The sequence below is a fragment of the Dasypus novemcinctus genome, chromosome 17, assembly GCF_030445035.2.
Source record: "Dasypus novemcinctus isolate mDasNov1 chromosome 17, mDasNov1.1.hap2, whole genome shotgun sequence".
NCBI lineage: Eukaryota > Metazoa > Chordata > Mammalia > Cingulata > Dasypodidae > Dasypus > Dasypus novemcinctus.
Genome location: NC_080689.1, coordinates 84,766,709 through 84,775,180, shown reverse-complemented (window position 1 = coordinate 84,775,180; position 8,472 = coordinate 84,766,709). Strand labels below are relative to the sequence as shown.

General features: G+C 40.3%; 1 non-coding gene across 1 annotated transcript; it reads left to right on the top strand.

The window, feature by feature from the left end:
• The first annotated feature begins 7,575 nt into the window (after positions 1–7,575).
• LOC131274147 (U6 spliceosomal RNA) lies at positions 7,576–7,682 on the top strand. Its single transcript, XR_009181360.1, has one exon. It is a non-coding gene; the product is annotated as a U6 spliceosomal RNA (small nuclear RNA).
• Positions 7,683–8,472: the final 790 nt, after the last annotated feature.

Genomic DNA, 8,472 nt, shown 5'->3' with positions numbered 1-8,472 from the left:
TAGCCCTCAGGAGCACCAATATCTGGGGTTGTATCTATTTCGGCTGTCTCTGGGATCCTGCTGAGGCATGTATAAGTGTGACTGCACTGATGACCTCCTAACTCTTTTTAAAGACCCTTAACCATATAAACTCATTCATTTTTACCATTTTCCCTTTTATTCAAGGTAGCGCAGGGAATTGGGGGGAGGTTTGGGGGTAACAGTTGAACATAAGAGTTTGTTGGTATGTGGTTGAAAATATAATGTTGAGAATACCCTTTAGAAAATATAATATGGAAGTATTACCTGTTTAAGGTTATCAGGGGGAGCTGCTGGCACAGGGACAGTCTTCTAGGAGGGTGTGTATGCTCATCTTTTCATACTGTGTTATACCATTGGGTGGAGACCCCTACAATGAGTGGGAAGGTGTACCCACATCTTGGGGAGGCATGATGATGTACAACATTCCATGGAATGTCCCTGCCCCCTTTGAATCAACTAATAAAAGCACAAATCTGATGTGCTTGGAATTCTGGAGGACAGTAGAGACTGGAGAAGAAATCCAAAAAACACTGAATCAAAGATAAAGAAAAAAAATACAAAATCAGTTTGGAGATTTACATTCCAGAACCACCAATCCAGACCCCTCCCCATCACTTGGTTCTATACAGATTAAGAGTCACAGAGAGACACCATGGCCTGAGACCCTCCTAACATGAATAATGACCATAGAGCCACTCACAGCAGTGAGTTAAAATCCTACATATATCCAAGGAAAGGGCCCCAGATCTAAAGGGACCCAGGACAGAACAGAAGCAGTGGAGGAGTGTCAAAGGGCAAAAAGAGACTGCAGGAGAATTGTTGGCAAGAAGTACATGCATTCAAGCCAGGATCTGTTTGCTTAGACCATGTAAAGACAAAACAGACCTTCCTGAATGACCCCATCTGACCCCCTGTGATAGGTCCCAGAACTAAAAGTGTAATGAAAAGGAGGCACTGAGTAAGGTAGAGAATTTAAACAAATCATGGGAACTGGGGAGAAAATTCTGCACACATAAAAAACAAACAAACAGAAAAGAGTAAGATTCCAAGGGAAAGAACAGAGAATAGGAAGCTTTCCCCTGGAGGTGAAACAATTGCACACTAAAAGGCCAACTTAAAAATTGTACCAAATAATCTAGGGAAAGAATAAAGTACAAAAGAGCTGGCAAAATCTGGACTGTTGCACATAGGGTACTCTAAAGGATCAGAATAAGCTGCACCAAGCATCAAAACAGTCTTTACAGAATTCAAAACAACCATAATACCTTAGGCAATAAAGATAAATTGAGCTTCAGTGTTAGAACATCAAAGTAAGCTGATGCCCAGATTTGTGCAAAAATAATAACAACCCATGCTAAGAAAAAGAAATATATGGCTCAGTCAAGGAAACAATTTAAATTCCAGAGGATACAAAGAATTGGGACCAACTACTCAAAGAATTTCAAACAAATCTACTAAATTAATTCAAGATGAAGGAAAATATGGATAAAAATAAACTGATAGTGGATATAGAGTAATATTATAAATTATGAATATAAAGAAGAATTTATAAGTATGAAAAGAATCATGACAAAAATTACTGTGAAGAAATGCACTATAGTTGAGATTCAAAATTCGCTAAAGGCATACAATAACACCTTTTAATAGAAGAAAGAAATAATTAGAAAAATGATGTGACAGGACAAAAAAATCATACAGTCAGAAAAACACAAAGATAAAAAATACAAAAAATTGAGCAGTGTCCCTGGGACTTGAATGACAACATAATGTGTACAAACATATGCATCATGGGTGTCCCAGGAGTAGAGGATAGAAAAGGGGCAGAAAAAATATTTGAGGAAATATTGGATGAAAATTTCCCAAGTCTTATGAAAGACATAAATATACATGTCCAAGAAGTGCAACATATTGTGAACAGAAAAAACACTAAGAAACCTACACCAAGACACATACTAATCAGAATGTCAAATCCATGGATAAAGAAAGAATTCTGAAAGCAGCAAGAGAAAAACAATTTTGTCATGTAAAGGCATCCCCAATAAGACTAAGTGCTGATTCTCTCATCAGACAACATGAAGTTGAGAAGGCAATGGCATGATATATTTAAGGCACTGAAAGAGAACCCCTGTCAGCCAAAGTCTTTCTTCAACAAAACCGCCTTCAAAAAGGAGAGAGGCTAAATATTCACAAAGGAATAGAAACTGAGTGTATTCATCAACAAATGCCTGCCTAAAATAACTGCTAAAGGACATGTGACCTCTAAGTCTCCTCTCAATTTAGAAGTGGAATGGACATTGCCATCCTGGGGTCCTCAGGATGGAGGAATAAAATATGGATTAGCGTGGGTTTACCGGTATTCTCCTATAGACTTATTGTGACTCCAGCATTGGAAGAAATTATATCATTGATGTGGAGACAGTGGTCACAGGAGTTGCTGAAGACAGGGAGAAGGGAAAAATATGTGTGATGTGGGGGCATTTTCAGGACTGGGAGTTGTCCTCAGTGATATCACAGGGACAGATGCAGAACGTTATATATCCTGCCATAACCCACTGAATGGAGAGGGAGAGTGTGTAAACTACAATATAGACTATAATCTATGCTGTGTAGCAGTGCTCAAAAAAGTACTCATCAAGAGAAATGAATGTACTACACTAATGAAAGACGATTTCAATGTGGGAGAAGTGTGGGGTGTGGAAAGTGGGGTATATTTATATTATATTATTTTAATATGATGCTTTGGGTGACAGATGCATCTTTTTTTAACAGACAATAAAAAATTGCTAAAGCAATTCTTGAGGTTGAAATGAAAAGACCAGAGAGTGACTGGGAGTAGGATGAAGATGTGAAGCTCTTCAGTAAAAGTATCTAAAAGTGTAAATTCAACATCCAGTAGTACTGTATCTTCAATATACTACCTTAGTACTGAATCCTCAATACACAACTGGTAGAGAGTCCACATGGACATCAACAACCCCAAGGTGGCTGCTGGAAGACTCCCCCCACACACAAGATTCTGCCACTTAGAATGAGATTTCCTCCAGAAGCCAGGAGAAGCCCAGATATTCCCCAAAGACTTTATCATTGGGATTTCCTGGGGGATTGATGAGTGTGGCAATCAATCAAAACAGCAAACAGTTGGAACTCCTGCACTGCCATTAGCAAAGGGGTGGATTAATTAATGGTTTAAAAAGCAGGCAGCCCTCAAAGGAACCAATACCTGGGGATTGTATCTACTTTATCTATCTCTTAGACTCTGCTCAGTTGTACATAAGGGCAATCCTTCTGACAGCCTCCAGACTCTTTTTTTTTAGAGACTCATAGCCATATAAACTCATTTCTCCTTTCTATTTCCCCCTTACATTAGGTCAAATAGCATTTTAAAGTCATATTATTCTATGTAGACAGGGATATTCTACTGATCTGCATTGAACCTTCAATTCAAGGTCATTTTCCAGTTGCATTATCAGTTGTTAGTTGATAGTGATCCCTCGGTGCCAGGGAGGCTCATCCCCGGGTATCATGTCCCACACTGGGGGGAAGGCATTGCATTTAGATGCTGAGTTAGGCTTCGAGACTGGCCTCATGTGAGTAACATGAAGGCTGTCAGGAGGAAATTCCCAGGCACAGTGCTGCTCTGGGCCTTGTTCTTATTTCAGGCATATAGGCTCACAAGCATAGTCATTAGTATCAGGGGCTCACTGTTGGACCCTCATTCCTTCTCGGTCCTTGTCGCTGCACTTGGGGGACTGCCGCTGCTCCCCTAGGGACCACGGCACAGCACCCCCGGCCAGGGACCCACTACCCCCCCCAGCTGTAGTTTTTAATTGTTGCCACTATGAATATATCCAAACATTAACATGCACCCTGGACATATGCCCTGTATAGCTCCCTGTCTACCATATATTCCCTGTCTATAGTATCCTATACCAGTATTCCTCCGCTGCCATTGTTGGACCACTCTGGGATCCAGAACTTCCTGAATATTGAAGCCCCAATATCATGTCAGGATCTCTTACTAACAAAATGGGATATAGCGATGGGTTTAAAGGTTAGATATAGAATACGTGTTGACTTGGAAAAATTCTACATCCTATCTTTTTCTTTTCCTTTTTTTTCCCCTAATTATTGAACTTCTCTTCACAAAAGCCCTAGACCACAGCAATTCATGTATACAATATACAGCACTCCCACACATCCACCACAAAACCTTTTCCCTTCCACAGCGATACTCTTACAACCTATTCACAACATATTTACTTAAAGTGATGTACAGAGTCTGAGACAATAGCTTTCAAACCAGGTGACATCTGTGCTTACATTGTGGTGCATACTTTAGGACATGCAGTTTTCTAACATTTTTAGTTATCCTATGTTTTACATTATGGTTTACATTATCATTCTGTCATCCCCTATATGTTTATGATGTAATATTACATATTTTATATCCATCCTTGTGTACTCTCACGAAACTCCTCTCTTACCCCACATTTACCTTGGTTCCACACATTTAACATCCATTTTCCCATCCCCTTGATGCCCACAGTGACAGCCAACCTCTGTTTCCCGAGGAGCCATGTCCAGAGATACTTGCAACAGTGTTCAGGTCCTAACTTGCTCAGCTGCCCCAATGCCCTGGGAGCCACCCTTTCTCTCGAGAGATACAGTTCCCTCTATTTGATGGCATTAGTCCTCCCCAGGATGTGGGTCTACCCCCACTCTCACTACTTGGGTCTCTACCCAGTGGTATCACCCACTCTGGCAAAATGGGCATTCAGACATTCCCCAGGAGCCCGTCCCGCATCAGACCATCCCTTCCGAGCATCCTAAACAGGTAACCCTCTTAATTATATTTTGATACGATTTTCTCAGCATTTTACTCTCAACCAACACCTGACACTCTCCTGTGTTCGTATGCTACCCCTCCCTCCCCCCACTTTTTGGGCAATATTACCCATCCGCCCATCCCCAGCCCCCCTCAAACCCGCAAAGCCCCATCCAAAGGCAACCCCTTGCCGCCATTTTATCTCTTCTCTGTGTTCATACTTACCGCCAGCGCCTTCAACCTGTCCCAGTGGCTGTCTGGTGCAGGTCCTGCCCTGCTCTTGCTATTTCCCCCATATGGATCAATATGCAAGTCAAACTTGGGCATTTGTAATCCATAATGGGAAATTGCTGTCTGTAAATTAGCCCACTTTATCACTTTTCAGCCCCTTCCTTTCTACCTGGGACCCATCCATGATCTGTTACTTTCTCTCATTTCTCTTCCTTCCCTACCTGAATAAATTACTGGCCTAACTAGAGAAAAAATTAAAAAAAAATTTTTTTTAAAGTTTAATAAAGAGGAAAAGTGCACAAGTCCCTCCCAAGTTTCCTTTGATCCAGGGATGCCTATGTCCCCCTGCTCTGCCTTCCTTCCAGTTATTGTAGATGAGCAGACAGTCCTGTTTTGTTAGGCCAGACCCTCAGATCCCATCCCTCTCATCTATTCTAGGATATTTCTTATTGTGTCCACCCCTCTTTCTGAACTATCAATGTTCACCTCTCTTAGCATCATTCCCATCAACATGCAAATATTATATTTTAAATATAGAAAACTACTGTTAATTTAATAATTTACCATATGAATTACTATATGTTATATTTTAAACAGTATATATTCTATATCATAAAATAAATATGTGAACATGTTAATATTAAATATACATTATTCTAACAATATTGTAATCTTATTCTTTATAAAACTAACAATATATACTGATTTGTTCTATTTTTAAGTATTCTTTACAAAAATTATTTGATGCTGTTTTCATTACTGTAGCTTTGTAGTATGTTTAGAAGTCAGGTAGTGTTATTCCCCAAGTTTCATTTTTCTTTTCGAATATGTCTTTGGCTATTCGAGGCCTCTTTCCTTTCCAAATAAATAGTTTTTCTAGTTCATTAAAGAATGCTGTGTTCATTTTTATTGGAATTGCATTCAATTTGTAGATCAGTTTTGGTAAGATAGACATCTTAATAATGCTTAGTCTTCCTATTCACTGCATAACAACCTCTTTCATCATTGTGGCACATTCATTGCATTTGATGAATACATTTTGGAGCACTGCTACACTGATGGATTATAGTTTACATTGCAGTTTACACTCTCCCTGAGTACATTCAGTGGGTTATAGCAGGACATATAATGTCCTGCATCTGTCCCTGCAATATCATTTAGGACAATTCAAAGTCCTGAAAATGTCCCCACATCACACCTCTTCTTTCTTCTCCTTGTCTTCAGAAATGCCCATGGCCACTGTCTCCACTTCAATGATACCATTTCTTCCATTGCTAGAGTCACAATTGTTCTATAGTCGAATACCGATAAGTCCACTCTAATAAATATTTTATTCCTCAATCCTGTGGACCCTGGATGGTGATGTATGAGCCACCTTTATATCGAGATGTGGCTTAAATACCACATGGCTGATGGATGCAATTCTCCTGTTTGCAGTGGTAGACACTCTTGGTTCCCTGGTGTGGTGGTTGACCATCTTCACCTTCCTGTTAGCTGACCTGGGTAAGATAGTTTTTTAAAACCCCTAATTATAGTTTGACTGTTATGTTTGGACTTGGTCCTTCCATCTCATTTAGTATTTCTATTTATCATACTTTCCTCTTGGGTTTGATTACCCTGTCCAGAATTTGGCTGGATTGGTTTAGTTATCTTTGCACATCTTGTTCCTTCAAGTGGTTTGGAAGTGTTAAATCCTGTTGCTGTTCTGTGTCTACTAACATTACCCCTTTTTATGTCCATTACTGTCCACACAGCCTGAAGGGGAGAGCCAAGGTCTCTGAACATGGACAGATGCTACTCCATGTGATTCTACATTCCACTGGCCACCTCACCCAACCTAAGCCCATGAAGAATGAGGTGGGCTTTCCCCAGCTCTGTGCAGACAACTAGCACTGCCTGGTTCAAGGGCTAGTCCTGCTCACACAAAATAATAGAAGTTTCCAGATTCCTGTTTCTCCATCAGTTTGATCACATAAGTTAAATCTTTGAGGTTTTCCTCAAAATTTGTTTTCTGCTAAATGAATTCCAATCATGATTCTCCAACTGTGAAATAAATTTAGCAATTTTCTATTTTTCCTCTGATTTCAAAGATTTTGAGAGCATGAAATACTGACATAAAGTCCTCATGGACAAGGGTTTCAATCTCTTTACTTTCCTCCTGGTCTGCCTTCATCCTATCTGCTCTTCTTTGTTGGAACTTTATCTAGGTCTCTGTCAGGATTACCAGGGCAGTGTGGGGAATGGGAGACAGTGCACCTTGCTGCTTCTTCCCAGCAACAGACCAGCAGGACTTACCTGTGCACTGAGGAGGATGAGTGGGAGAATCAGGAAGCAGCCTAGCTCAACCCTAACTAGCACACAGAGGCACCAGTCAAAGGAGAACCAAGGCTATGAGAGTGGATTTAAGACATCCCCTAAATCTCCAAGACAAATTATTTTTAATTTTTTTATTTTTAAAGAAACTTTAGATTACATAAATGTTACATTAAAAATATATAGTGCTCACTTTGGCAGCACATATACTAAAATTGGAACAATACAGAGGAGATTAGCATGGTCCCTGCACAAGGATGACACGCAAATTAGTGAAGCGTTCCATATTTTTTAATGTGGAGAAAGTGGCCATGGCAGGTGCTGAGGGTAGGGAAAGGGAAGAAGAATTATGATGTGGGGACATTTTCAGGACTTGGAGTTGTCCTGGGTGGTACTGCATGGACAGTTGCTGGACATTGCATGTCCTGCCATGGCCCACTAGGTGGACTGGGTGAGAATGTAAGCTACAGTGTAAACCACTATCCATGTGGTACAGCAGTGCTCCAAAATGTATTCACCAAATGCAATGAATGTGCCACGATGATTAAAGGTTGTTGATGTGGGAGTAGTGGGGTGAAGGGGGTGGGGGCTATATGGGGACATCATAGATTTTTTAATGTAACATTTAAAAAATTTAAAATTAAATTTAAAAATATGTATATAAGGGACTCCCTTAAGAATACAATGGAAATAAAATATCAACCATCTGACAGTCTAGTAGAGTGGAAAGAATCTGATGCTGATAAGAGCAATTAGGTGTTCTAGGCCCAATTGCCTGCCTCTGTGCTCTGCATGATTTGGTCAGCTGCTTACAGATAATCCAGGAGACATGAGTCTTAGAAACAATTAGGTGTTCACATTCTGACCCAAGTAGGCAAAGGTTTTGTCAAGTAGAGGAAGTATTTTCTAAATGCTGAAGGCCACAAAAGATCTTTAAGCAGTTTAGGCTGGTGGGAGCAACGTATTCTGAGGGTGGGAGTGGAGGGTTACAAGGGAAACAAGACGACAGTAGATGAAGCTGTTCACAAAACAATGTGAGGTTTTGGTATCCCTGCTTGTGTTCCTATGGAAATGCCGTGGCA